The sequence below is a fragment of the Neophocaena asiaeorientalis genome, unplaced genomic scaffold (genome assembly GCF_003031525.2).
Source record: "Neophocaena asiaeorientalis asiaeorientalis breed wild unplaced genomic scaffold, Neophocaena_asiaeorientalis_V1.1 scaffold284, whole genome shotgun sequence".
Lineage (NCBI taxonomy): Eukaryota > Metazoa > Chordata > Mammalia > Artiodactyla > Phocoenidae > Neophocaena > Neophocaena asiaeorientalis.
Genome location: NW_020173488.1, coordinates 1,772,403 through 1,781,584, shown reverse-complemented (window position 1 = coordinate 1,781,584; position 9,182 = coordinate 1,772,403). Strand labels below are relative to the sequence as shown.

Genomic DNA, 9,182 nt, shown 5'->3' with positions numbered 1-9,182 from the left:
ATCTTTGATATTGTTAGTAAAGTAAACTAATTAAGGGCCTTGATTTCTTAATTCTCTAATAATTTGATCTTTAGTGTTAATTCACAGTTTCTGTTCAATCATTTTCATATATAAAAATGTAATGGTTATGTTTTATAGAAAGAAAAACTAAAGAGTGAAAAAGGAATACTGCAAACCTGAGCATTTAGGATTATATTATGGACTAAATGTTCATGTGAAATCCTCAAATTTATATATTGAAGCCCTAATCCCCATTGTGATTGTATTTGGAGGTGGGGCCTCTGGGAGATAATTAGGTTTACAGGAGGTCATGAGAATGGGACCCTCATGATGGGATTAGTGTCCTTATAAGAAGAGACACCAGAGAAAGGGCTCTTTTTCTCTCTCTAATATGTGAGGACATATCAAAAAAAGATGGCCCTCTGCAAGCCAGAGAGAGGTCTCACCAGAGCCCGACCATGCTGACACCCTGATCTTGGACTTCCAGCCTCGAGGACTGTGAGAAAATAAATTTCTGTTGTTTAAGCCACCCCAGGTCTTCAGTATTTTGTTATGATAGTTCAAGCTAAGACAGATTTCACCCAGGATACTCGTGCTAGAATAAGGACATGGTAATATTGAAAAGCTGACTAGGCCAGTGCTGATGCAGGGATAATGCATGATGATAATGTTGACTAGAATTACGTCTACCAAATGAACATTGAACAGATGAAGATGGATGTTGTACACATTGCAATAATTGGTATTATTTTTCCTGACTTCATGTGGGAGGCAGGAGTTAGGTCCTCAGTGTCTGATGTCAGTCTAACAGGCAGTGAGCCATCAGCCTTAGATGTCAGAGAATGAGATGTTGTTAGCTCCACTTCATCTTGAATTTTTTTGTGTATATACACACTGCGGCTGGTGATTTTTTTAAAAAATGGTGATAGGTAGCCATCATGTATGTTAAGCTGCTTGTCATTTTCTTGAAACAATATCAATTGATTCTTAATACTGGCTGGCATTTCCTGTATGATAATTCATCATTTCCTAGAAATATAATCTTTAAGGTTTGGGTTTTTTTTTTAAACCTCATTGTTAATGTTTTATTCTAGTCCTTAAGTAATCAATCTCTTCTTTCAGGATGCTGATGAAGCTATCACAATCTGTTACTCCATCCACTTACTTAAATTTTGTTTTTTCATCTTTATAAATTGTTGGATTCATTCAAATGTTATTTATATGGCTTTCACCAAAATTGTTTAAATTGTTCAGATTTGGGTTTTTTAAATTGTTTTTTAAAATATAACGAGGCATTAACATATACACACTATATATAAAATAGATGATCAATAAGGACTTACTGTAAAGCACGGGGAACTCTACTCCATACTCTTGTAATAACCTATGTGAGAAAAGAATCTGAGAAAGAATAGATATATGTATATGCATAACTGAATCACTTTGCTGTACACCTGAAATTACCACAACATTTTAAATCAACTATACTCTGATATAAAATAATTTAAAAATAAATAAATAAATAAATATAATGATGCAAAGATCAATATTTAAGGGCTGGCAGTATTCTATCTCTTTGAGATCCATACCATAGTAATGTAGAATCTGAAGAATGTAATCCACAAATATGTGACTTTGAACCTGAAAACAGACCTTGGAGAATACGCAAGGATGATGTGGTAATTTCCAGCTAGAGATGGGAGAGGTTATGTCATATTATGTATAAACTGTAGTTCTTCACGGGGCCAGGAACATTGTATATGACTAGTGACATTGCAATCATTTCTTTTCTAGGGTACCAATTGCTCTCCAGGATTAGACACCTGTGTCACTCATGTGGTTGTAAAGCTGTGGTCACAGTTTGTTGTTGTTTGACCATCAGAGTAGAAATATGCATTTTTGGAAAGGCAACGTAATTTATTTACTTTCCTTTTATTATTTATGTATTTATTTTGGGTACACATGTAATAATATTTGAGTAAGTCAAAGGATATAATTTTACAGTAAAATATACATGCTTTTCTTAAATTCGTTTTGCATGTTTTCTTTTCGGTGAAATTTTCAGTGATTTTTTTTAAAGCTATACCGCATAATCATTTATTTGTATCACAATGGAGTTTCAAGTGTTCAGATGATTAAATGAGTTGTCCCTTGAGGAATAGCAAAAAGGGAAACACTATTGTGCTGCTTCATTAGACTCACACGTAACCAAATAATGAAGGAAAACCAATCTGAAACTAACAGTAAGAGGTCACCTTATTAAAACTATCCAAGTCAACTTAAAACAAATGAATGCGATATAAAAGTTAAATATCTGTAGCATTTTTCATCATTGAATATGGTTAGAATTTTAAAGTTTGTTTATTAAAAAATGTTGATTCTCATTGGGTACTTTATAAATTTATCTATCTATCTATCTATTTATTTATTTATTTATGGCTGCGTTGTGTCTTCATTGCTGAGCACGGGCTTTCTCTAGTTGCAGCAAGTGGGGGCTACTCTTAGTTGTGGTGTGCAGGCTTCTCATTGCAGTGGCTTCTCTTGTTGTGGAGCATGGACTCTAGGTGTAGGGGCTTCAGTAGTTGTGGCTCACAGTCTCTAGAGCACAGGCTCAGTAGTTGTGGCACATGGGCTTAGTTGTTCCATGGCATGTGGGATCTTCCCAGACCAGGGCTTGAACCTGTGTCGCCTGAATTGGCAGGCAGATTGTTAACCACTGCACCACCGGGGAAGTCCCTTATTGAGTGCTGTTTTATATTTGGGTAGGCAGCCTTAGGCTTAGTTTCAGTTTCTAGTTTTGTTTTGGTTTTTTTTTTAATCTATTTAAAGTCCACTACAAAGACTTACACTAGTTGTAAATTCACACTTTCACATTTTCAATATACATTTACTGACAATTACTGTGATTCGGGATATTTAGCTTGATAATAATATCAAAGACCTGTATTAACAAACCACTTAATATTTGCTAAGCTCTGTTGAAATGTTTTACAGGTACTAACTCATTCCCTTTTTGCAACAACACGTAGAGCTAAATGCTATTACAAGCACATTTAAAGTAAAGAAACTGATTATCAGAGAAGTTAAATTATTTGTCCAAGAGCACATTGAGAAATTAGCAGAGACAAGACTCAAACCCATGCATGTTAGAACTTTGCTCTTAACCAGTGAGCAAAATGTAATAATTAAAAGATGGTTTAATAACAGAACACACCAGATATATGAACAGTGCCCTGGTGCCTCAGAAAATAGTCAGTCTGGTAGAGAAGGCTTTCAGAGAGGTCATAACCGAGTAAAATGAATGAGTTGCAGTTTGCCAGAGAAAGAAAGAAACTGGAATATTCTAGACAGGAAAAACACAACATGTGTAAATCCAAGGCCACGTGAAATAACGGGGCTTGATTAGGAAAAGCTGGGAATTGTGTGGGAAGAGTGGTGTAACTGATGCTAAGAGAGTGTGGGTGGGAGAAAGCCAGAAGCTCAGTTAGTCTTTTGTGTAAATAATGTAGTTGTAATCATCTGTACAACCTTTCTCATGTACTAAACTTTAAGTGCCCTGATGGTAGGGAACATTTCTGTATGGTTTACTGTACTCCCAGCATCTACCTCAATGTCTCTTGTTTTTCAATCAATATATATTAAATGAATCAATGAGTGATGAAGATATGACTTGATGGATGCATTGGGGTTCTTTGAGGTTCTTTTGAAGGTTCGTTGGTTATAAAGGAGAGTGACAAGATTGCACTTTTTTGCTTGCTTTTTTCTTTTTTTTTTGGCCATGTCCCACAGCTTGTGGGATCTTAGTTTCCACGACCAGGGATTGAACCTGGCCCAACAGTGAAAGCACCGAGTCCCAACCACTGGACCGCCAAGGAATTCCCTGCTTGATTTTTTAGAAACATAACTATGGGAGTAGTTTTGTAGGAGCCTTTGGAAGTAGCCTCTCTTGGAGATAAATGATAATTTATACATAAATATGCTTCTACAATACTGCTGCTGAGTAAATCATGAGAACTCTCTATTTCCTCCTGTAAAATGAGGGGGTGAGATAATCAGGTAATCCTGCTCAGCAAGTGTGTAGCATGAATTAGAGCCTGTGAGCATGGGTCTTACTGTGTTGAGAGTTATACAATGAGCAAGATTTGCATAGCAGAGCACCCATGGCTGGGGCCTGGGAAGCACAGGGAGATCAAGCAGGGGCCATTTATGATAAAAACCACAAAACCAACTTTAGAACGGTTATACTTGACTTATGTCCAGGTTGGGATCAGGGACAAGATGACTTTAGCACTTTGGATAAGTCCTAGAAAAGAATTTTCCTAAGGAAAATATCACTGTCTAAAATCTTTGAAAACAGAATTTGTAGTCTGGACCATAGGCCTCCTTATTCCAGCAATTTACTGATATATTGCATAAAAATCCTCTTTTGTCCAACCAGCCCATCCCAACTCACAATTCTTTTAATAATAGCTAAAGAAACTAGGGCCTCCAAAAGATAATAGATGAACAATAGACGAACTAACAGTGGGAGAATTCCAAATAGTTTCAACTGTTTTAGATCATGATTTTTTTATGATTCAAAGCATAAATTGTTTTCCAAAAAGAAATTCTTCTTTAATAAAATAACGATTTAAAATAATTATTTTCTTTTAAATATGTAAGAAAAATAAATTAATGAGTAAAATTGATAATGATATTAATTCTAGAAGAGTAATTTATAGAATACCTGCTCTTATATTATCTCCACAGACAACCTGTAAATCAGAAATCCTGTATTTCTCTTCTTATTGTGTAAAAGATGACACTGAAGGAAGCAGGAAGTTTTAAGTGATTTACCCCAAGTTACACAATCATAACAAAATTTAGAACTAAATATCAAATTTTCTCAAAGGACTGGAATATCATTTTCTGTCTGTTAATATCTATTTTAAGTGTTGGTGTTCTCCGGGAGTTCTGATACATATTTAGCATGTGAAACCTTTGGCAATGCTCACAGAACAAGCAGCTGGAGTTCTTCTGGTTTGATCTCAGCAGCTGCTTTCAGAATTATTGAAGCTACACTCTTTCCCCCTCTACTTCTGCACTTCTTGGGAACTGTTGATGTCATGCTATCTTTTCTGCAAAAGCTGCTATTCATCTTTTCATAAATAATGCATTTTTGGTAAGACTTCAACTTAACTCCTCCTTAACCTTCTTCTCTTGTTTCTTCTCCTTCCCCAGTGACACCTAGTGGTGTTTTGTTTACTTCTATTTTGTTTTCCAAGAAGATATCTTTACCTTGGTGATGAGACCATTATTACTTCCTCGTAGCCATGCATTTTGAATTAGTGTATTTAGCACACCATTAGTTTCTTACTTGAGGTGAACAAAATGATTTATCTTGCCCTTAATTTTCCTTTTCATAAACTTGTGCTAGTAAAGTGCTGAGGCCATATTTTCTCTGCAACCTTTCATCATATATTTTGAAAACCAGACCAAATCATATTTTAGAGACCAATACACGCCTTGTAAATGAGATGTGTCATGATGGTGGCATGGACAAACTTCTCTGAGAGTTCAGAGGAGCGGGGCATAACTTGGGTCAGGGATGTGCAAGGGAGGTGTGGAAAAAGAACATTTAAGATCAGTCTTGAATAAAATTATGGTTGTGCTGCTCATTTAGAGCATAGTGAGGTGAATAATAAGTTACAGCGTCAGAAAATTTTATATTATTTTGGTGCCCATGACCTGAGGAATCTCTGATAGAGTGCTATGATTCATTAAATGCACAATAAATATTTTCTGATTATATGAATCTACTAGTACAGTTTGATTTAGTTCTCTTTTGATGGAGTAGAAGTTGTAATTGTTCCATAGGGAACAAAGGCTCAGATAAGATCACTACTATTGAGTGATGGGAATGAAGATAAGAAAAAGTCATCTTTTAAATCAAAAGATTTTAAAAATCAGTATATAGTGAATGGGATATACTATCCACAGAAATGCTTCTCCTTCAGGAATGATCTGTAATAAATAGTTAACTTTAGTCAGCATTTGCTATTTGTTAGATATTGTGCCAAGCTTTTCACATGCATTTTCCCATTAATGTTCATAACAGACTTATATGGTACTACCAGACACAGTAATTTACAAGTGAAGGAAAGCAGGTGTAGTGAGGCACAGACACACAAACTTGATCTATGTCAGAAATGTATTCAACCTTCACTTTTAATCTCAGGAATAATACACTTTGAAGAAGATACTGCCTGGAATATGACAAAGCAATCAACAACAAAAACTTTATTATTTTCATTTTGTTCCTGCTCACCTGAAAAGCATCAGAAACTGTATTTAGCAGAGAAAAAATGGAGATTTTCAAGCAAAGTTCCAACGAGCATTTATCAAAGCCAGTGGAGAAGGGGAGCTTTGTTCTACAACCTGCCCTAGTTTTGTCAATGAGAATATCCCTATTTTATGCATGAGCATAAGATAATCTATGTTAATCTATGAAATGCATAGATTAACCAAAAAATCATTAGAAATATCCTATTTCTTTTGTTTACATTTTATTACCAATAAACACTCTGCTTGATGAGTTGGTCACCTTTGTGACTTACTTTTAAATTCTACTCATAAACACTGTCAATTATATTATCAAGCCATATGTTAAATTTTGATTTTGATGGTAAGCACAGTCATACTTCTAACTGCATATTTTTTTGGCATCCAAAATTTAGTTGTTTGAGACCTTGGTTATTTGGGCTGCAAACTACATGCCTAGACAGTACTACAAAGACACAGTTTTTAAATTTTTGGTACTTTTTGACTACCTTTGACCCAAAACACACCATTTCTTAAATTTCTTTTAACTCCTTGAGATACGAAATATTTCAAATATATAGCAGTTATGTATCCCAGCAATGAATTCCCAAAAGTCATTCCTACTGCTCAGTATGTTGATTTTAAGTAAACTACAATAGAAGACAATTTCTATGAATATTTTTAAGTGTTAACTACAGATATCACAACACCATTTTTTTGTTTTGTTTTTTTGGTAAACTAATCTAACATTAATTGAGTGGCAACTTTGTATGTCTGGCCTTGTGCAAGGATTTTTCATTGACAATATTCCATTTCATCGTCACACCAACCCTGGAAGGTAGGTATCACCCTCATTTTTGTCAGAAGAGGAATATGAGGCTCAGAAAGGTTAGGTAGTTTGTCCAGTCACACAGTTGGTAAGAGACAGAGCTGCGACTGAGTCTCAGATTCAAGTCCCTGCTCTCTCTTGGGTGCCGCCCCTAGGGAGGAAGGAGGGAGCAAAAGCAGCAGCAGCCATCCTTCCATTTTCTTCCCTGAGAACCAAGACGTTACCAAGAGAAGGAGCCTGTCCTTTCCCACAGACCGTCCCCTCTCCACCTGGGGAGGATGCAGTCAGTTGAAGAGCCGAAACATAACTATAAAAATAAGTAGCAGGGACAAGACGCCCAGCAGCAAGCAGTTTCGGTGCTGTGGGAAGGTCTTCGCGCCGTTCACAGCTGCTGTGGGAGGGAGCCACGTGGGCTCTGTGGACAAAACGGGGACCGTGGCTGGGTTAAACAGGCCCCTTTTGGGTCGAACAGATTTTAGATCACAACGTCTGGAGCAGGCAGCAACCGCTGTTAGCACGGCCACCACCATCCTCTGTCTGCTTATTTTACCAGTGTTTGTGATCCAACACGAATTCAAAATTGGGAGAGCATACAAGTTTGTGCTTTACGTGTCCCAGGACTGTCGTCTCACCCATCCTACTGTCTCCAAGGCCTACAGACAGGACAGCAGCAAAGAGCAGGCGGTCCCCACCGTCACGTCCAGAGTCACCTTGCCCAGGAGGCGCTGCACCTTCCCCGACTTGCAGATGAGCAGCTTGCCAACCTGACCCTCGGTTAGGGTACAAGCATTCTCTACCAGCCTGGCTTCCCGGTCTTTCTCCTGCTTTATAACCACCATCTGTCCGTCCTCGCTCTGCACCGCTGATTTGGTAGGCTCGACATCCAGAGTAGGCGGCTGGCAGGGGAGCCAGTTTTTTTTTTTTTTTTTTTTTCGGCAGGCGGACTCTCAACCACTGCGCCACCAGGGAAGCCCCCGGGGAGCCAGTCTTGCAGCTGCAGGAACAGCAGCTCTTCCTCCTGCGTGAGGCTCAGCTTTCTGAAAGCTCTGCCACAGACATATCCTTCAGGAGGCCGGGGGACTTCCTGGCTGCTCTGGGGGGAGCCTTCATCTTGGCCTCCTCCTCTCATCTCGTGGCTCGTCTTTCACTTTCACAGCAGGCCCCTCCCACCTCCATGTCCTCTTCCTTGAGACAAGGTTTAACATCTGGTTCTTCATTCTCTTCCTTAAAAAGCCAGCCCGAGTGAGCCAGAAGCAGCTGCACAGGCATATTTCGAGTGTCATTCCTCAGCCCAGGCTCATCGATGAAATCATCCTTCTCCAGCGTGCACAGGATCTGTTCTGTTTCTTCATCCGTCTCCCTCTTGTTCTTTTTGATGTTGATGTTGTGAGAGGTCCCCATGTCCGACACATTCACAGCCTTAGTTCCCCTTTTTCTTCATCATATCATCTGGGCCCTGCTCAAAGATGGAGTGGGACCGGAACACTTCTGGGCACCCCCCGCCCTGTCCATGGCCCTCTCGCTGTCGGTCTGTATCCCTTTCACGCTTTTGTCTGTATCCCTTTCACGCTTTTCCTTCTTGATGGTTACTTCTTCCTTGGGCTCTTCCTTGATCTTACGACTGATATTTGGGGTGCAGGTTTTCTTCTTGACTCCCTGAGGGTGAGGTCCCTGGAGTGGATGGAGGGAAGGCAGCCCGGGGTGAGGGGAGGCACCGGCCTCTGCAGGAAAAGACCCCTGTGCCCCAGAGAGGAAGGGTTGGGGCCCTCCCGGGGTGCTGGGCTCACCTGTGACGTTTTCTTCATGTTGCCCCTGCGCACCGGGGCTGGAGCTCCGCATCACGCGCATCCCGACTTCACCACCTAGGCAACCTGCAGCCGGGCCTCGGTGCCGGGGTGGAAGTCCACGACACCTTTTTAAACTTAACCTGAGTTCAGTTGAGTATCTTTTCATCTTATTAAAAAACAATAAAAAAGTAATAAATTATTTTATTTCTATAATTCTTATAGCTTGCTGATTACTCATCAACATTATTAAAATTAAGAAGAGGTTT

The 9,182-nt window shown here is 39.0% G+C and overlaps 1 pseudogene; it reads right to left on the bottom strand.

The window, feature by feature from the left end:
* Positions 1 to 7,675: 7,675 nt before the first annotated feature.
* LOC112401224 (DNA-directed RNA polymerase III subunit RPC4 pseudogene) lies at positions 7,676 to 8,977 on the bottom strand (annotated as a pseudogene).
* Between the last annotated feature and the right edge of the window lie 205 nt (positions 8,978 to 9,182).